Here is a 22,543-nt window from a genome sequence, read left to right on the forward strand (position 1 = left end):
TTAGCCTTGCCCGGATGGTATCGAATCTCACAGTCATAATCGTTCAACAATTCTACCCATCTCCTCTGCCTCATATTTAGTTCTTTCTGGTCGAAAATATGCTGTAGGCTCTTGTGGTCGGTGTATACTGTACATTTGGTGCCATACAAATAGTGCCTCCAGATCTTAAGTGCGAAAATAACCGCGCCCAGTTCCAAATCATGAGTGGTATAATTCTTCTTGTGCACCTTTAACTGTCGAGAAGCGTATGCTATGACTTTGTTTCTTTGCATAAGTACGCACCCTAAACCTTTCCGGGACGCGTCGCAATAAACTACCAGATCATCAGTTCCCTCTAGAAGACTCAGTATCGGGGCTTGGCATAGTTTCTGTTTCAGCAATTGAAAAACCGCTTCTTGTTCTTCTCCCCAGAAATAAGCACGATCTTTTTGAGTCAAAAGAGTTAGAGGTTGGGCTATGCTGAAAAAATTAGCAATAAAGCGTCGGTAATACCCAGCTATACCTAAAAATTGGTGGATTTCTTTCGGTGACTTTGGAGCTTGCCAATTTTTGATGGCTTCAATCTTACTCGGGTCTACATGTATACCGTGTCGGTTAACAACGTGCCCTAGAAATTGTACCTCTTGTAACCAAAATTCACACTTTGATAATTTGGCATACAACTTTTCCTGCATCAACAGATCCAAGATAGTTCGTAAATGTTGCTCGTGTTCCTCCTTGGTTTTCGAATATATCAAAATGTCATCAATAAACACGATAACAAATTTTTCGAGATACGGTTTACAAACTCGATTCATAAGATCCATGAAAACTACGGGAGCATTAGTCAGTCCAAACGGCATAACTAAGAATTCGTAGTGGTCATAACGAGTTCGGAACGCCATTTTAGACACGTCTTCCTTTTGGATTTTAACTTGATGGTAACCGGATCGAAGGTCAATTTTTGAGAAATAGTTTGCCCCCTGGAGTTGGTCAAACAAGTCATCTATTTGTGGAAGAGGGTATCGGTTCTTGATGGTAACTTTGTTTAATTCCCGGTAATCGATGCACATTCTAAAACTTCCATCTTTCTTCTTTACGAACAATACCGGTGCTCCCCAAGGAGAATAACTAGGACGAATGAAACCCTTATCTAACAATTCCTGTAACGGGTTGGATATTTCTTGCATTTCAAAGGGTGCCAATTGGTAAGGTACCTAGGGGCTGATCTTGGAATTAAGTCTATGCAGAATTCAACCTGTCGGTTCGGTGGTAATCTAGGTAGATCATCGGGAAAGACATCGGTGTATTCACGTACAACGGGAATCTCTTCTATGCATTTCTCATCAGGGTTCTTTATAGTCACCTTTGCCAAAAATGCCATACAACCTTGGCGTAAACATTTCAACACTTTGAGATGAGACAGGAGAGGTAATATCGAACCAGACTTCTCTGCTTGTACTACAATCACCTCACCATTCGAAAAGGGAATTTTAACTGTCTTGTCGTTACACATAATCTCTGCCTTATTCTTGGTTAATCAGTCCATGCTGACAATAACATCAAAATTTCCTAACTCTACCGGGAGTAGGTCAATAAGGAATGGGTGGTCATTAAGAATAACGGAACAATTTTGGACTATTTGGTTTATAGTTATAAAGTTACCGTTAGAGAGTTCTATAGTATAGGGATTTGTTAGTTCACTAACTGGCATGTTACCCAGGGATACAAAACTAGTGGAAACAAAGCTTCTATCAGAACCAGTATCAAATAATACAGAAGCATATTGATCAGAAACAACAAATGTACCTGTTACTACGTTCGGGTCTTGTCGTGCTTCTCCAGACCTGATAACAAACGCGCGTCCCCGAGACACGCCAGAGGTTGATGCTTGGTTCCGACCGGTGACTGCTCCTTGATTCAGCTTGGGGCAGTCTTTTCTAAAATGCTCCGTGCTACCACATTCATAGCAAGCACGGCGGTTTGCTGGTGCTGTGATTTGTTGGATAGGTTGTTGACGAGTCGGTTGCGGTCTAGGTGGTTGCGGACGACGAGGTTGGGTTGCTTGGGTTGGTCGGTTGACAATTCCCATACTGACTCTACAACTGGGGCCATTATGCCCCATTCTCCCACAATTCTGACAGATTAACGGCCTGCACTCACCCACATGATGAAAACTACATTTATCACATTTTGGCCATGGTCCCTTGTACCTGTCTCGTTTCACCTCAGAACTGCTCATGACATAATTTTGTATTGTCGGGCGTGCACGTTTACTTGCTGTCCTTCCTTGTGACCCTGATCCATAATTGGTTCGCTTCATACTCGATGATTCCCCAGCCATTCTCAACACTCCACTTCTTACCAAGTCAAAAGTTACGATGCCAGCCTGAGTCACGACATTCTCAAATGATGTATGGCCAACAGAGTTCACCAAACTCCTCACTTCTGGGGCTAAACCCCATATATAACGTTTAACTCGTTTGTCCTCGGGAGTTACTAACCATGGTACTAGGCGAGCCAGTTCGTTGAAGCGGTTGGTATACTCCAGATGATCCGCTCCTTTCATTTCCAAACTCCAAAGTTCGTGTTCTAACCTTTGAGTTTCGTTCTTTGGGCAGAAGTGTTCCAGCATCAGTGTTTTGAGTTCAGCCCATGTCATGCGATTCACCGTATTTTGACCTTTTATCTGAACTGTAGTGTTCCACCACATCAAAGCATGATCCGTAAAAGTAGAAGCAACATACTTGACAATGTTTTCGGGTGGACAATTGCTGATATTGAGGACAGATTCAGTCTTTTCGATCCATTTAATCAGCCCATTTGGCCCTTCAATGCCTTTGAATTCGATCGGTTTACAGGCCATAAAGTTTTTGATCGAATATTCCCTTCGAGGGAGATTAGGGTTGTTATTGTTATTGTTTGGGTTCGATGGAGGATTATTGTTGTTGACATTATTTGTATCCGGTGGGGGATTATTTGCATTGGTAGGGGCATTTGTATTAGGTGGGGGATTATTATTTGTAACTATTTCAGTGTTGGTTGGGGGAGCATTATTGATTTGTTGCTGGTTTGTTTGTATGTTGGCATTAACACCAGTAGTTACTTGTGTCACAATAAGTGGAATTACTGCCTGCATTTACCGAGCAATCATCTCGGCTAATTCTGCCTCAGTCATGGGGTTTGCTTTCTTTGGGGCCATTCTATAATGATAAACAAATATAAACCAATTAATACTAATTCCAGTCTACGGCACTGTGTAATAATAATCACAATATATGTTTTACGGTAAACCAGATAACATACTGACATTTCACAAATTGTTCTGTACATTGATAATAAAAGGTACATAGACTTAGCCTGATAAAGGTCAGTGCTTGCATGTATATATCAAAATCTGTCACTAAGTGACTATTAGGCTTAACCCTATAAGGGTCAGTGCTTGTAATAATGTACAAAATGGTGCCCCATGTTAACATAACATACTACTATATACATACATGGAGTACCAAAAGATCACATACACATATCTGTAACATCCTGCATCTATCCGTACAAACGATAGACTGACCACAAACATACAAACAACAACACCGTGATCATCCAGTAACAGTTCCACAGTTGAACTGTCACCCTATCCAAACACCAACGGTGGTAGGCATCTGAATGCTGCAAGTTCAGTACTATCTGATGTAACGTCGATAAGCCTCACGTCCCTCCTTTCCTGGTTAACCTTAGCTATGGCTATCGAGTGGTCTATCACACGGTCAGTCAGGACAGCCATCCAAGAGTTGTTTCCTGCGTTTGGGAGGTCAGGGCGAGGAGTAGGTATACTCAATGAATGGGAAGATGAAGTATCTGCCCTAGGGCGTGAAGGTCCTCCCCGGTTGTGGGTAGATCTGATTGGAATCGAGGTAGGGTCAATCGGGGTTACCCTAATACGAGCAGTCTTTCGGACTCGTGCAGTAGCTGAAGTCGTAGGCGACAGGTGTATAGGTGGAGTGGGTGATCTGGCTACTCTAGCAGGTGAACGATACTGACTGTTAACTTTGTTTTGATCCCTGCGTGGTGACCTGGGTGGATAGCTATCGCATCTGTAGCTTTCTACAAATAACTTCTTCTTCCACCTCTTCCTCCTCCTCCTCATCCGGTTCCTCTCCTGGGTCCTCCTCTTCTGGATTCTCCTCTGATTCTTCCTTGGGATCCTCATCAACAGAGATTACCGGTTCTTATTCCGGTATGTACTCGTTATTCCTTGACATGACTCTGCACAAAGGTTAGTTATAAGAATAATATCTATTGCGAGCGCTAATTATTGTCGAAAAGATTAATTAATTAAACCAAATTTAATATTAATTGTATTAGAATATACTATTAGTTTTATTAAAATTTTTAATTATTATTATTATTATTTAAATCAATATTGAATATAAATGAATATAATATTCATAGTAAAATTTACCGTCATCAACAGTATCGTATGTAGACGTATTCATACACCTTGTTCCAATTAAGCACGTATGAATGTTACATATATATATACTTTCACATTACCTTTTAAATCAATGTTGCCACTTTTACCTAACCACATGTTCCGCCACTTCTCCCTGAATTCCCTCGTACAAGCAAGTCTGTTATTATGTTACGGACCACAATAACTCACTTGCCCTACAAGTTCATCCCGACATCCATCAGTATATAATATTAATTTATTATTTAATTTTTTCCCAGAGTTAATCGAGCCTATGGTTATATTTTAGGTACCCAAAGGGATAACCTAATCCTTTATAACCAATGGCTCTGATACCAACTTCTGTCACACCCCGACTAGCACAATGCATAAGCGTAAAACGGGAATGTAACAGACACCTCTGGTATCAACACATTGTTTATAAAGAAACATCACAAACTAATTTATAATATATTACAATTCATTGTTCTATCATTGTTTTACAGACTAGGCGATACAAACAAAACTAGTTCGTTAACTATACGGTCTTACTACTAACGCCCTTGCTTCTATTCACATAGCATCAACCACACATCTTGGGCAAGTAACAGATCACCAAATCATTCCGATTTAGGTACACCTAAAAACCAGTTTAAAACAGGTCAACTACTAGAGTTGGTGAGTTTCACGAGTATAAAGAAAACAGTAATGAGTATTCACAAGTTAACACTTGTAATCATGAAATAAATATGTATGTATGTATGTATGTATGTATGTATGTAAATGATGTAATTATGCTAAGCTACAGTGAAGCCTTGACTGTATGTGCTGCGTGCATCCATTTCCAACGCTCAATCAACCACTGTGGCCCCTTTCCGCCCACAAGATGCCCCCAGTAGCTATGTCTAACACTACATAGCGTGTTGTATAATTATGGTCATGTGCAAACGGGGTAAAGTCTCAGCAATACATGCCGGCTCCGTTTGGGTTTGTCAAACCAATAGTACTATTCACAAGCCACCGGCTCGAAGTTAATCACTGTGTTAGTGGGGACTTTCGTGTGTTAGCACTTAGATAATTCACATCAATACATGTTTCAGGTATGTATATGTAATCAAACACGCTTTTCACCCCAAAAGTTCGTAAAACTGTTTAAAGAGTGGGGTCATGAAACTCACGGTTTAGTAGATAATCAGTACTTTATCAGCTCGTGGTTTGTTCGGTCTGCTATCAGTAGTTCCTATAATCAATATTATAATAATATTAATATTTTAATATTATTATAATCTCAATACTAAACTGGGCTGTATAACTAATCTGAGTGTAGCTGGAAAGCCCAGAAAGTGACAATAGGCTTAGGTTGTGATGTTGTTCAATGTCTAATAGTTAAAACTGAACTTGGCTTAGATTCCCGTTTTTTCGGGCTGGCCAAGTTGTTCGTTTACGCGTTCAGAAAATAGTTATGGGAAAATAAGCTTGGGTAAATGTATTGGTTAATAAAATGATTAAGTCATAAAGAAGGATCACATACTGGGGTCCTGGATTAGCCACGGGGCCCGTTTCCATTTATTCAGTTTGATTTGAGAAGAAACACGCACAATCCACCCGGATTGTCCAGGTTTCTCATAGAAAAGTTCGTTTTTACCTAATTAGTCCAAAAATATGATTTTTGATCACTCTTGGTGTCTTGACATTCCTGCAGATTCGTTAATCGCGAACTTGCCGGTTTTTATAGAAACTGAATTTGTTTAATATTCAAATTAGCATAATTAATTAACCGTTAATCATTAAATTATGAAAACTTAGCCACTTATCAATTAAAATATGTAGATTTTTATAAAAATATTTCTGAAATTATTTACCGATTTATTAATTTATAAAAATTTATTTTATCAGCTATATTTCGCCTGAAAATCGTCCGTTTATCCCAAAAAATTTCCAAAAATTCCACAAAAATTCCTGAAGACTCAAATTATGTCCCGAAACAACCTGTATCAATTCCAGAATGTAAAAAGTTCTTGCAATATTCTTTTTGGCCCAAATTCGGCTATAAAAAATTCACACGAACGCATATACACAAAACACCTTTAGACTTCTCAAAATTCATATTTAATCAAAATACATCAAATCTGAGTTCCCAGAAAAATTTCATAATTTTTGAAGTATTTTAGCTATTTTTCCCAAATAAATGTCCCAATTCGGTAATAAACTCGCCAAATATTCTCGGAATGTCGAAAAATTACCAAATTTAAACAGGGACTCAATGAAATGGTCCCTGATATCCATGAAAAATTTCAATGCCAAATAATATGCACATCACAACCTTAACCTAAACAGCCCGTAAGCGAGTGTTTCGGCATTACCTTAGCGATTTTGGTTCGTTTCCTCATTTCTAATCAACTTTTCAAGCTCTTGTGCTCCTATGTAGGTTAGGTACAGGTCCTATATCACAAACCAAGCAGGTTTCATTAATATAACAGCCCTTTAACTTAGGGTTTCGGCTAGTGCACAAAAACGAACTTTTGAACCGTAAAAACGCCGTTTCAACCCTTTAATCCGTGTTTATGGCCAAAAAAATTATCAAAACAAGTTCCTCACCATGTGTATGATCAAAACATGTTTATGGACCATTTTTAGGATTTTTACATGGTTAGGAATGATTTTTAGCAATTAAGACATGTTTTTATGGTATTAATCAAGGTTAAACAAGTTTAAAAGCTATTTATTTAAGTTGTTACCTTAGGGTTTTGGAAGATTTCTGGAAAAGTGACTTGCAGCTGCTTGGACTCCAGGTTTTTATCAAGTGAAATGAATAAAAAGCTTAGGTAACAAGTTTTATAAAAAAAATGGGGGTGGGTTTACTAGGCCGATCGAAATTCCTTATGGGCCCATTTTGGGCTGTTTTGGCCCAATTTTCTGATTTCTCAAGCCCAAATACGAAAATCCCAGTCCAAATTTAGTTCGGGTTCAGTTTTTGGCGCAAAAACTTATCGGGTGCGTTAAACAGTGCGAAAACGTGTGTTTTTCGGCTAGTTTTGAGTAAAATTATAAAAACATACTATATGTTTCTAAAAATCAAAAATATTTTCACGGATCGCTTAAAACATTTCAAATAAGTGTTTAGTAAGTCTTTTTCGGCTTATCGGATGATACAATGCTTGGTTTGTAACTATCTTTCGCGTTTAAAAATATAGCGGGTAGTTAAATGAGCATATTTTCGTTTAACTCGTTTGCTATCAAACTAAGACCATATTTCTAATATTTTAGCTTGTATAGATCGTATATCACTTATAGATGGCCCCCCGAGATATCTGGGTCATAACCCGCCCCGTTCAATTAATTGTTCGTTTGTTACGCAAAAGGCGTTTATTTGCTTAATCAGTAAACACGTACTGAGGTGTACCTTGTTTTGCCTCAAATGTCACATCCACCCATTGAGATATAGGCTTTAACATCTAGAGATCCTAAGTGTCATCTACATTAGTAGTTCAAGTCTTTTCAAGTGGTATCAAATCCTTATGGCTCGTTACTAGCTTGAACACTACAAGTTTTCAAAGGTTTTCTCTCTATCTACCAATTCAACCGTCAAAAGTTCTCCAAACATTCACAGATTGTTCCTTATCTATCCATGACAAACCCTTTAGAAATTCACTCAATTTCATCAACATTTGAGCCTTAAAATTACCAAAATACTAAAAACATGTTTCTTCATGTATATGTTTTTCCAGCGTATAAGTCATTTCCGTATAACTTATACGGCGTATAACTTATACGCCGTATATGTTATAAGGTGAACACTTATACGTTTGATACTTATACGTTGAAACATTCACTTATCCATTGATCATTCCTATACATATACGTTGTCCATACTTCATACATATCCGTTGACCAAGTAAAAAAACTTATACGTTGACCTTCTTTAACCAAATGGAAAACTTCAGTGCATTTGTGTCACAACCTTCTGTATTGCTTCAAAGCATTAACCTGGAAAATGGAATGGGGACATCCAATAAGCCTCCCAAGCTTCTTAGAATGGAAGACTATGCGTCGTGGGCTGACAAGTTTGAAACGTACGTACAAGATTTGAACTACGAACCGTGGACGGCTGTGGAGAAAGAATACATTATTCCAATGAATGAAAATGGCAGCAACTGTAGGTTGTCACAAATTTCTAATGGTGAGAAAAACTAGTTTTTAAGAGAAGAAGATGTTTAATCTGTTTCAACAAGCCATTAAAGCAGAAAATTTTCAATTGTTACAACACAATGTCTTATGCTATTCCATATGGCAAGCTCTATTGAACAAAGACAGAGGAAACCCCGATATGAGGAAAAGCAAGATGGCTTTACTAAAGAAAGAATATGATATCTTTACTCTAGTCAAAGGGGAAACGTTTGCATAGTTGATGGAGAGATATTGTCATTTGGTTAATGAAATGAACAGATTAGTCATTGACAAGCCTGATTATGAAGACAATGATAATCTGGCAGATACATTACCGGAAGAGTGGAACACATTCATAATGATTCAACAATCAAATCCTGTTGCATATGCTCGATTGAACCTTGCAAGATTTATTGAGAAGCTTGAAGCACATGAATTGGAGCTTAGGAAAAAGCAGAAGATGAAATCAACAGCAGTTTCACAAGATGTTGGGTTGTATTTCAAAGGATCACAATCTGCTACTTCTTAAAATCCTAAGATTCCCACAGCCTTTTGTATTGAGCAAATTGGACAAGCTTGTGTTTCCATTGTTCTTGCTACTCCACATTACAGTAGTAGTTACTCAGGAACAATTCCAGTATCTCAAGCCTCAAAAACACAAGATTCGGATGTTATACAGTGCAACATTGCTGTAAATATGAAAAATACGAGAAACCTGACCACTGAGACTGTAAAGGAACCTTTGGCATTTCTTGGATCAGTTTTAGAGTCATACAAGTGTCTGGTTCGTATTGGAAATTATAACATGACAAAAGAGGACTACGACCAGATTGATCCAGAAGAAATGGAAATGATTGATATACGGTGGTGCATGGCTAATGTAATAAGGAGAGCATAAAGGTTTCAAGGAAATCACTGGAAGAAATGTGCTAGATGGTTCGACATCAAAATTAGGTTTTGGTAAGTCTAAAGTGAGATGTTTTAGTTGTAAAGAAAAAAGGACACTTCAAGAGGGAATGCGCAAGTAAAAATGTGGATGATAATGTTGCAAATCCTTTTGGACGAGATTACTACAAACAGGCAATTTATCATCGTCCCGCGTGAGAATCATCAAAAGGCAAGAAAACCGACTGAAGCGTCATCCTCACAACAAAAGGCGGCTACAGCTCAAGTAGATGAAGGATTCAATTGGAACTCGGTGTTCCAAGAAAATGTGGCTGAAATGGTTAATGAGGGTATGCAAGAAGTTATGGTTGAAACAGTGGTTGAGAATAAGATTGAGAATGTGGTTAAAGAGATTGAGGATAAAGTGGATGATTTAGTTGAAAGTGAAGTGGTTAATGATAAGGATACGAACAAGGGGTTCAAAGATGAGAATGACGAAAGTGACAAGGTTGAAGAAGAAGTTGATTAAAGTACTTTAGATGAAGAACTTCCATGAACATATGATAAATTTCACAAGGTTCCTTCTGACTATCTGATTTCATTATTTCCATCTGATATCATAGAAAGTATTGCAGGTTGGTTTAATGGTGAAGAAGTACCTCATGGAAAGATTGACTTTGGAGATGAAGAAGATGAGATGCTTCCTGAAGTCAAAGATTTAAAAGATGTGGAGGAATCTGTTGAAGTAAAGGATGAGTTCGTTGAAGGATTGGTTGAAGAAATTATTGATGAAGATTCTGAAATTTCAGGTGAAGAATGTTCTCCAACTGATCAAGCACTCATGGCACATCAGGTAACTCTAAACTCGAAAATATGTGAAAAGTGTGAATTGCCATGTGATGAGTGTGATTTTAAAAATCTTGAAATGATTATGATCAAGCATTACTAGATCTTAGAAAGGTTAATGAAGCTTTTATGAAATTGCAAAATTGTGAAAAGAATTTGTGGGCAAGTATTCAACAAAATTAAAAGACAATTTCAATGTTAAAACATACTGTTGAAGATAAACAAATTTCCATTAACAAACACATGGAATGCTTATGTTCCAATCAAACCTAAGGGTTTGAAAAAGGCACTGAATGTGGAAATTGAGACTCCATTACATGATACCACTAAGTCTGTTAATGATGATTATGTTGAATCTGAAATGATTGATAATCATAGTTCTGATTGTGATACGTCAACCGGAATTAAAGTTGTAGAATCTGTGTTAATTGAAGAAAAAGTTGTTGAAAAGAAGAGACATATTGATTCAAAGTGATTTGCTAAAAAAAGTTTTTATTCAAAAAAAATCTCATAGGGTTAAACCAGTTAATAAAATTGTGTTTGTGCATGGTAAGACCTCGGAATCTGAAAAAGAAGCAATCTTTAGAAATCAATCTAACCGAGTGTTTTATCAACAAATGGAAGAGCGTGAACAATCTGAAATGACATCTCAGGTTAACAAGTTTGTTGACAGGAGACCTTGTTTTTGCTGTAATGAAATTGGGCATGTTTTCTATGCTTGTCCTAATCTATTTAAGAATGATCATGCTTCATGTCAAAATTCAGTTACTATGAAACCTGGTTTAGGTTATGTAATTGAGAAGAAACTTGTGAGTGTTCCTGAAAATGTAAGAATCTTGAAACTTGATGAGTCTGTTAAAATGGATGATGTGGTTAAAATTGATGTTTTAAAATCAAAAAGTTTCAAAAATAACTCAAACATCTTTTTACAACAAGAAGCAAGCCGTAGGTCAAAATTAGGTGGCTAAAACTATTGTTAAACCACCAGAGGTTGTTGAGAAAGTAAAAACTGAATCTGATTCGCAAGTAATTAGTGACGATTTGTTGTCTTGTGATTTAGATATTGATGTAGGTTGTTGTACAAAAACTTCAAACAACCCAAGACCAAGAAGGCTTGGGTTTCCTTGTTTCACTAAACCGTTTACAGTATGTACAGGGGCTTCCAAGATCTCACGATTCTCGTTGGATAATGGATAGTGGAGTCTCTAGGCACATGACGGGTATTATTCATCTCTCAAAGATGTCAAATCTATTCAGGGAGGGTATGTCGGTTTTGCGGGAAACCAAGGAGGTCAAATTGTTGGGGAAGGTACATTGACGAATGGGAAAGTTACTTTTGAGAATGTCAACTACATTTCTGAGCTGGAGAATAATTTGCTGAGCATATCACAAATTTGTGATAAAACCTTCTCTACACATTTCACTGATCGAGAATGTTTAATTTTGAAACCGGGTTTCAATGTTCCTAAAGAATGGATTCTTATCCATGCTCCTCGAGAAAATGATCTTTATGTCATGAACATGAGTACCGCATCAACATATTCGGGATCTACTCAATGTTTTATTTCTAGGGCATCAGAACGAGAGTTAGTTTTATGGCATCGAAGAAAAGGACATATCAGTGTGAGGAAGATGAATCTTCTAATTCATAAGAACTTGATTGAAGGAGTGAATGTGAGAAATTTTCAGTTTAATGTAGAGTGTTTGGACAGTAAGAAGGGAAAACAGACCAAGAAACCACATCCGAAGAAAATTGTCAACACCATAAACTTACCCTTCGAACCTTTCCATATGGATCTCTTCGATCCGGTGAATGTCAAAAGTATCACAAGAGAACTGTATTGTCTTGTGGTTACCGATGATTATTCGAGACTTTTGTCGGTAATGTTTTTGGAACCAAAGGATGAGATGTTGTATAATCTACCGATCCGTCGAATAAGAAGTGACAACGGGACGGATTTCAAGAACAACAAAATGCTTGAGTACTTTAATGACTGAGGGATTCTTCATGAATTCAGTGCACCATACACTCCACAACAAAATGGGGTCGCTGAACGAAATAATCAGACTTTGATTAAAACAGCTCGAACTATGCTTTCAGATTTAAAATTACCAGTTAATTTTTGGTCAGAAGCAGTAGCGGCAGCTTGTTATACACTTAACTGGGTGCTTACAGTCAAAAAATTTGGCAAGACATGTTTTGAGCTACTAAATCGTCGGAAACCCAATCTGAAATGGCTTGAACCTTTTGGCTCAACGTGTACAATTCTTGAACCAAGTGGCAAGTTTGGTCCCAAAGCTGTTGAAGGATTCTTCGTGGGGTATGCTAGTCCAATAAGACGAGCATACATTCCTAGCCACCACAAGATTGTACAAGTCCAACATGTTGACTGTCAAAGATATACTCCTACTATTCAACGACCAGGGAATTCTAGGCTGTTTGATTATGAAAGCGTTTGGGAGAGTTTCAAACTCCCTGAGGAAGTTCTTTCTGATGAAACTTTGACGATGTTATATAATCAACAGTTATCAGAAGATTGTGTACCAACACCTGAAGCTCATGTGTCAGTTCCTCAAGATGTACCAGATCATGTTCAATCTGTTGACATGCTAGAGACTACCCTTGTTTTTGATGATAATGGTGAATCTGAGGAGGAGATTATCGAAGCTATTTCTCCATCTATTTCTACTGAAGAGAATGTGAATAATCTCCAATCAGAAGTGTTACTACCTACAGAAGAGTTGCTAAGAACTTTATCCTATCATCCAGAGGATAACATCATAGGAGATTTGAATTTTGGAGTTCAAATGAGATGTCAAATCGATCAAAATCTCCAATGTTTCTACTCAAAGGTATCTCTTTTACAAAATCAATTCTCATTCAAGTGTTTTATTTCGCAGACCTAACCTAAAACATACAAAGAAGCCCTGACCGAGGAGAGCTTTGTCAATGCGATGCAAGAGGAACTACTGCAATTTGAGAAGCTCGGGGTCTGGAAATTGGTTGATTTGCCTGAGGATAAGAAACAGATTAACACCAAATAGGTGTTCAAGTGTAAACGAGATGAGAATGGAATCATTGTCAGAAACAAAGCAAGACTTGTTGTGTTGGGTTTTAACCAGAGGGAAGGTATCGACTACAATGAAGTTTATGCACCAGTCGCAAGGCTAGAAGCTATTCGGATCTTTCTGTCATTTGCTTCTTGGAAGGTTTCAAAGTCTACCAGTTAGATTTCAAGTCTGCACTCCTTAACGAAAAAATCAGTGAAGAAGTCTACGTGGGATAGCCACCGGGGTTTGTCGATCCAATCCACAAAGACAAAGTGTATCTACTTGATAAAGCCCTATACGGTCTCCATCAGGCCCCGAGAGGCTGGTATGAGACGTTGTCTCAACATCTTTTGGAAAATGGGTTTATCAGAGGAACCGTCGACTGTACACTCTTCACCAAATTTGTTGATATCATCTTTGGGTCGACAAACGATGTTCTGTGTAAGCAATTTGAAGAAGTAATGAAGAAGAAGTTCGAGATAATTGCAATGGGGGAGATGAAATTTTTCCTTGGACTTCAAGTAAAACAGTTGTCAGATGGTATCTTCATCCATCAGACCAAGTATGTCAACGGCGTATTGGCGAAGTTCAACTTGACTGAAGCAATGGCTATCAGTACTCCTCTACCATTGAATCATGGTATCGGCCCTGATCCCAACGGGGAGAAGGTTGACCAAACTTTATACCGATCCATGATAGGCTCATTGATGTATCTTACTACTTCTCGGGCAGACATCATGTATGCCACATGTTTATGCGCCCGATATCAATCGAACCCAAAGGTCTCACATCTCATGATAATCAAAATAATTCTACGTTATCTCAAGGGATTTCCGGGGATCGGTCTCTGGTATCCTAAAGACGATGAGTTTGTGTTAAAGGCATACTCCGATTCAAACTATGAAAGCTGTAAGCTGAATTCCAAATCTACAACGGCAGGGTGTCAGTTCTTCGGCAAGCGTCTTGTCACCTGGCAATGCCAGACACAAACCACGATTTCGTTGTCTACTTGTGAAGCTGAGTATATAGTTGGTTCCAGTTGCTGCTCTCAGGTTCTTTGGATACAACAACAAATGCGGGACAACGGTTTGAATTTTCTTACTACCCCTATCTTCGTAGATAATAATGTAGCTATTTCCATCACTAAGAATCTGGTAAACCACTCTAAAACTAAGCATATTGAGATACGGTATCACTTCATTCGTAATTGCTACGAAAAAAAGTTGATTACCGTAGACAAAATTCACATCGATAAACAAAAAGAAGATCTTTTCACCAAAGCTTTTGATAAGTCACGATTTCAATACTTATTAAAACTAAATGGTTTTAAAGTTTTGGGCTGTGTTGATAAGAGGGTTACCGAGATAACAGGTGTTCTGGATACCTTGTGACCAAACATCAGAGTTAAAATTTTGTTTGTAAATATTTTTTTGTATAGTTTTAGATTTTAGAGGGAGAAATTTTCATGAAAAACCAAAAACATCGAAAAAGTTGGAAAAGCCAAAAACAATATAAATTCAAAAATGTCAAAAACATTAAAAAGGGTTGTTCCCCAGAAAATGAGTTTTTAAAGAAAAAAGGGAAGATGATAGTACATTGATCATCTGGTCCCAAATCCAGTAAAAAGTAGGCACTAAAGGCTGAGTTCTTAAATGTATTGGTGCTTTGGTAGGCCTTAAAACAAACAAGTAAGTGAAAATAAGTGTTATAAACTTAAATTGCCAAATTGATGGGGTGTTACTTTCTAGCAAAAAGTCTTGATAATGATGGCAGAAATGTAAATAGCTGGTCATACTCAAGCCTTTTAAACAGAATGATTGGTTAAATTTGTTAAAAACATAGCTTTTAGTAAGTGGTTAACGCTTCAACGATGTATGGTCTTATGGCCTTAAATCCTGTATTGATGGGATGCTTTAAGGTTCCTGGATCCATCGGGTCTTTATGCGGTTTATCTTCTAGGTATTCATTTCGATGAATATTTTAAAATGCATAAAAAGCGAACCCACAGTTCAAGCTGATTTATAAGTCATTAAAAATGATCGCATATGTACTTATGTACTAAATTCTTTACTGACTTAATCAAAATCCGCTGTTAGACACATGTTGTCCCCTTGCTCGTGTCTTATTACCATTAAGAAACGGACCACAAGGGAAACAATGTATGCAAGCCGACAGATGAAATCGTGCATACTCATCCGTGGGAAAGGACCTTAGGGTATTGCTTGATAACGGGGGTATTTCTTGTAGTGGGGATTATTTGCTTATATACTTTAAATAAAAGTCTTTTTATCTTCTGATTCTAAGGTTTAAGTCAAGTTGGGGTGACTGTGTAGAAAATTAAATTATGCCAGAATCAAGATTAGAACTGATAAATCCTGAAATCTTGTGCTTAATTGAACCAATTAAATGTATTACAGAAATTTCTGAACCATTTGTTTAGGGAGGTTTAAGTGGACAACAATACCATTGACCGACTTAACAACTGTTATAATAAACACTGAAAATAAATCTGTGATGGAAGGGAAATTTGGTCAATATGATTCCCTGCTCAAACTCACAAAAACATGTGAATTTTGTACTAATATCTAGTTTCTTTTGTCAGTTGTTAAATTTCATTTGATATTTGTTTCTATTGAAAAACCAAAAAGATTTTCTTTTTGATTTAGTTTTCGACTCTTGATGTGCGGGTGAACTATCTTTCCGGGATTTTTCATTGGACAACAAATCTTGTTATGTTTTATATCAAAATCAAAAGATCAAAACGTTTATCTATTTTATGCAAGGTCATTAATTTGAACTTGGTTGACAGTAGTTTTTCACAAAAACAAGCTTATTAAGTTATTCTTATAATGTACAAGGACATTAATTTGTACTTGGGACATTACAGTGGTGTGAATTGGACGAAATGACTGATTAAAGCATGTGTTTATGCAACGCATAAGTTGAGAAACTTATACCGCATATAAGTTATACGCAACGTAAGTCTTTCAACTTATACGCCGCATAAGCCTGTGTATATATAGATAGTTATACGCCACATAAGTATATACTTATACGTCTGATTGTCTAAATTATCTTTGCTTTGATTTTATTTTTTCCACACAAATCTTGCTGTTATTTTGATTGTGGTTATTTGATTTGGTGATTTACACACCAATTCAGATCATAAAGGTTAGTTGGTGATTACAGATTTAATGATGAATAGTAACCGTGTTCACGTATAAGTTGAAATTGATAAGAATAATCCAGTTTTAATGCAAAACATAATTGATTAATCTTTTGATTGATGTTACAAGTGTTGTGTAAACATTTATTTGGATTTTAATGGATTGTTTTTGATAGATCTGAAAAGCAAGAGTTATCCGTTCATATGCCATGATTTTTGACCAATTAAACATGCTAATATCATAAAATTGATCTCAAATGTATACTAAACAGACTTAAACGATGCTTGGGTGATAGGTGTTAAATTCTAATTGTTTGCAGATTCGAAATTTTGATTTTGGTCAAAATATAGACTTATACGGCGTATATGTTTTAGACATATACGGAGTATAAGTTATAGGTTGACCAAAGTCAATGACCAAACATATACGTTGATGGACTTATACGTTATTTAGATATATACGTTGGTCTCACACTTATACGTTACTTAGACAAATACCTTAGAAAGTACTTATATGTTAAATCAGACTTTTACGTTGGTTTGGACTTATACGTAGATATATACAGATACGCTGAATAGAACTTATATGATTAATAGATCTTATCCGTTGATTGAATTCAATGCTAACATGTGTATCAGTTTTGTGTTTTCAGATGGGTAAGAAACCAAAAGTTACTAATCCTAAGCACAACATCTGTACTTATCTGAACGAAGAGGATCCTAAATCAGTGAAGTTCAAAGTGATTTTGCCATTTCTGAAAAGATCAAGAATCTACAAAGCCATTACACATTCAGTAGATCCTTATGAGAGTATTGTGACTAAATTTTGGAAGACTACCAAGGTATTTGGAGCTGATATTTAGGCCACTGTACAAGGTCAGAAGATTGTGGTGAATGATCTTGATGAAAGAATGGTGAAAGGTTGCATGCTCCGGATGGGTTACAGAGACACTTTGAACAAGATTGTTTTTAGAAAGACTGCATTATCCAGGCCATTCAAGTATCTTGCTCATATTATGATTCATTGACTTGGACATCGAAAAGGAGGTTACGAGGAGATTCTATATTACCAGATGAGCACGATGGCTGCTTTGTGTTTGAATGTAAAGTACAATTTCTCACGCATGTTTCTTGACAACATGAAGATGAATTTTGAAGTGGATATATGATTGCAATATCTTAGGTTTATGCAGATGTTTGTTGAGGACGTATTTCCAAATGTCATTAAGGAGGGGCCTAGGATCTTTCTAGATCATGTCACTAGGAATAATCTGGCTAAGTTAGCTTCGTATAGACATGTGAAAGAAGCTGATATTCCTAAGTTCAGAGGATTATTTGGACATCTCAAGAAACCTAACTATGTGGCTTCGTCTGATAATAAGTGAAGAAATGATGGAAATGATTCTGATCGGGCTGAAGAAGAAAGATTAAGTCTAGAATTTAAACCAGTTGGCAAAAGGTTTATCAACATTGAGTCTGATATAGAAGGTGAGTTTGTTACACCTAAGAAGAAAAAGCAGAATATTATGAAGAAAGAGTTTGTAACACCAGTCACATAAGAAGAAGTATATTCGGCAACATCTGAGAAGGTTCCTGAGGAAACAGAGTCAAATTTAGAAGGCAGAAGGATGAGATTAGCTAATCCGAGAGCTAAGTTTGAGAAACGAGCTGAAAGGTTCAAAGAAACGTAGGTCTACAAATGATCAAGACGAGACTTACATGCCTAAAGATGTTGTTGGGAAGTCAGTTAATCCAAAGAATGTTCGTATTAAAAGAAAGTCAAAAAGGGCTACTTCACCAAAGTTGAAACTCATTGATGAGCCAGATAGTGAAGAACCAGAGGTGATTGTGACTCCTATCAATCTAGCATTTGTGGTTGAGGAACCAGTTGTTGATTTAGGCAGAGATGATAATATTTTAAAGACACCAGTTGTGGAACCATCCCCACAGTTCAAGTATCGCATGTTTCACCAAAGGCAACTGAAAAAGTTCCTAATTTTAGCTTACCGTCTCTTAATGCTAGTTGATTTAGAGATTTTCCTACTTTTAGAGATCATGACTCGTTAAAGACTATTGTGACTGAACAAGGGATTAGAATTGATAGTCTGGTGGTTGAGAATGAGCGGCTGAGGAAAGAGAATACTGAACAAAGAAAGATCATTGAAGATGGTGAGATAAGACGAAAACAACAAGCTGACTTGTTAAATCTTCATATGAGACCGAGTGTTCACAAGAGTATATGGTGGTGAAGCTCTGTTTGAAGAAATTAATTTCACAATGCAATATGACCAAGATCGTGTTGACTCTAAGGGTAAAGGGAAGGTTGATGAACCAACTGTACATTTTGATATTCTAGAAGTTGGTGGATCATCATCGGGAATTGTACATATTGATGAACCAGAACAAGTAGTTGAGCCGGTGATAGAACCATTGATTGAGCAGGTTGTTACTAAACCAGTTGTTGCAGAGACTGTAATACCTAATGAGCCAGAGGATGAGGATGATAAAGAAGATGAGGAATTATTAGATTATGGAGATTCTCCATCTTATGATGATAATGATGATGATGATCAGGATGATCCGAGTGCTGGTGGTGGTTTGGGTGTTTCAGTTGGTTCTGGTACAAGTGCAAGTGTTGAATCTATTGTCGAACCAGTGATCGAAAATGAACCTACTCAAGAACAACATCATACACATGGTAACGTTGAAGAACTTGAAGTACTTGATGTTGATCCTATAACTTACAAGCCTCATGTGAGATTTTCATCTACTGGAGAAGAATTAGAAGAAGGTGAAATTGAAGTTACTCGAGCAGATCTTGTGTTTGTATTTAAGAAAGACTTGAGTTTGGTTGGTGAAAATATTCTTGTTAATGAGAAGATTGAACGAGAAGAATTGGAAAAGGAACCAGTGACATATGTGAATGCCGCTGATCGTGTATTTCTAGAGTTTGATTTAATACATGTTTTGTACGTCTCGGTCTTTGTCAGGGCATTAGTGTAATAGTTTAGTATTATAGGGGTTATAATGTAAAATGCCATTCGCTCTATTGTAAGTTACATTCGTTACCCCGTAACGAATGTAACACATTCGTATTAAATGTAAGCTCATTCATTAACCTTGTTTAACGAATGAGATAACGAATGAGGGCTATTCGTTATGTTTAAAGTGTATTAACGAATGAAATGTTCATTCGTTTATGTTAATGTAACGAATGACACATCCGTTAAGTGTTAACTTAATGAATGTAGTCATCCCCTATATATACCCTGTAATGTATTCATTAATGTAACAGTTCTGATTATCCTATTTCCCTCTCGTTACTCTACCAAAATATCCTCTCAATACACACACTTCACACACCTAAAGTAATACTGTCTAATCGTATTCATACATAACAAATGCATCGTTGTAATCACAAGATCTAGATCCACATCATGCTCTTTCAAGTGGTATCAGAGACTCGGATCTGATCCTCGATGCTATTCGTTGTTTAACCGTATTGATTCATCAATTAGTGAAGTAATTCATGATGAATTAATCAAGTATAGGAGTCAATTGAGTTCGGGTGAAACAGAGTTTCATTTTAAGTGTAATTGGACCGATATGATAGTAATTATGATTAAAGTTAAGGTAATCTGGAACGAGTGATGGCGGATTGAGTACGGATTGTTGTGGAATTGGATTATGTTTGATTAAATTGATAAGTGAATTGAGATTTTGAATCGGTTGACTTATGACGAGTGGTTAACTGGATAATTGAGGTCCGGATTTGAGTGTTTGTGATTGCGAACTAACATAGTGAGGATTAGAATTGAATTACGAACATATTGATATTGGTTTTAGGATGAATAAGTAAGATTTGAACGGATTTGAAGTTTGGATTGAATTTCAGACCTGATGAAGATTTGAATACTCATTCGTTACAATGAAGATTGATTCGTTAAGTCTTAACTGCCCATTCGTTACGTTTTAACTGCTCATTCGTTAAAACTTAACTGCTTATTCGTTAAATTCTTAGCCATTTGTTATTCAAATTACATTCGTTAAATCTGATTCCTTATTCTGATTCCTTATTCATTCAAGCTGATTCGTTATATACATTCTTCATTCCTCATTCGCTTAACCCATTCGTCTATACTCTTTCGTTATCCACTTTCGTTTCAATTCTTCACGAATATCGATCCATTCGTTAATCAGCTCATTCGTGTAAATCATTTAACGAATATCATTCATTCATTAAAAGTTGCAACTCACATTCGTTACTGTTTCTTCATTCGTGTGAACAGTAACCTTAAGTTTTAAGCATTGACAATTTTGGTCCTTGAAGTTTAACAATTGTTTACTCATGGCGTCACAAAACGTTTCTTACTATGCATTAGCATCTCAGAATGCATTGATACAACAGATGCTAACCATGGACAATGAAATTGGCAGTCACAACAAATGTCCTAAATTGCTAAAACTATCTGACTTTGCTCGGTGGAAACCGAGGTTTCGTGCTCACTTGGGATCTGTACATCCTAGTAGCGTACGTTTTCTCGATGACGTGTATGCGGCAACCCTGGTAGGTAGTGACAACATGGGTTAGACGCCGAAGGAATTCAAACACTATGAAGCCCAAGAACTGAAAGATTATGAAAGTGAGACAAAAGCTTACTCAGTCTCAAGATGACTTTACCAGAACAAATCTTTCATCTATACAGTACCATTAAGAACTGTGCTTCATTGTTCACAACTTTGAAAACATGAAGTTTGGTGAATACTCTCGAGAGTAAAAAGACTCTCGTAAAATTTCAATTCAGAAATTTTATTTTGATGAAAAATGAGACGGTTGAAGAGATGATTAATCGATTTAGTCATCTGATTGTGGAGATATCAAGTGTTAATCTTGAGCCAACTGAAACAGATAAGATTGATACGCTGAAGAATGCCTTGCCCCATTCATATTCAACTTTCCTATTTGTATTGAAGGAAAATGGTTTCTTTCGAAACACCGAGCTTACTGCTGTACAATTTATCAATAGGATTGAGGAAATGGAATTTGATATCAAATGTCAAAATTCGATGAAGGAAAATCAAAACCAACATTCCTCAAACCAGAATCCTTTAGTTTATGGAGGAGCAATGCCAGCTAATCATTCTTCAAGTTCTTTTCCAATTAATGCGTTCTTTGCTCAAGCTCAAGAAGAAATTCCTAATGTCAACAGTCTGCCTAACATATGCTTTATGGACAATGGAGCCAATGCAGGCACAAATGCTCCAGCTTCAAACATGCCTAAAGTAAATCTTCAAGAGGCTGAACAACAGTTTGCATTTCTATGCGCGTTCATGACTTCGTATGAACAGCTTGTTGGAAGCAAAATAGCCACGAGTGAATTAATAAATGAAGACTATGATCAAATCGACCCTGATGATCTTGAGTTAATGGATCTCAAGTGGAACATGGCTATGATTGCCAGGAAAGTCAAGAGATTTATGCAGAGAACTAGGAAAGATCTTCCTACTTTGAATAAGAGGGTTGGATTTGATAAACTGAAAGTGAAATGTTACAATTTCGGGGACTTTGGCCATTTTGCCAAAGAATGCAATAAACCAAGAAAAGAATATTCTGGTCCACGCAATTCAGATAGATCTTCAGGAAAGAATTCATCCAGTGGGGATAAGAGTAAGACGACTTCAGCTGGTGGTGAACAAGATAAGTCTCCAGCTACTCAAGTTGTTGTGGTAAATTAAGTCGTTGACTGGTCTCAACATTTACTGGGTAATCAAGCAAATGTGGCTATTGTTGAACCAGTTGAGAAGTTCGAAGATGCAAGCAGTGATAATGTATCTGACGAAAGTGATTCATTTGACTCTGAAACTGATACTAATCAAAGTTCATCATCTCAGACTGAAACAATTCATGTTCAAGTTGAATCTTATGCCTGTATGGCTATGATTGATGAGGTATGTTCTAAACCTCAAATTAATGTATCTGAATCCTCAACTTAAGTGAT

Source organism: Bidens hawaiensis, unplaced genomic scaffold, assembly GCF_021521415.1.
Source record: "Bidens hawaiensis isolate Kalapana, Puna unplaced genomic scaffold, B.hawaiensis_p1.1 tig00046820_1, whole genome shotgun sequence".
In the NCBI taxonomy this organism is placed as follows: domain Eukaryota; kingdom Viridiplantae; phylum Streptophyta; class Magnoliopsida; order Asterales; family Asteraceae; genus Bidens; species Bidens hawaiensis.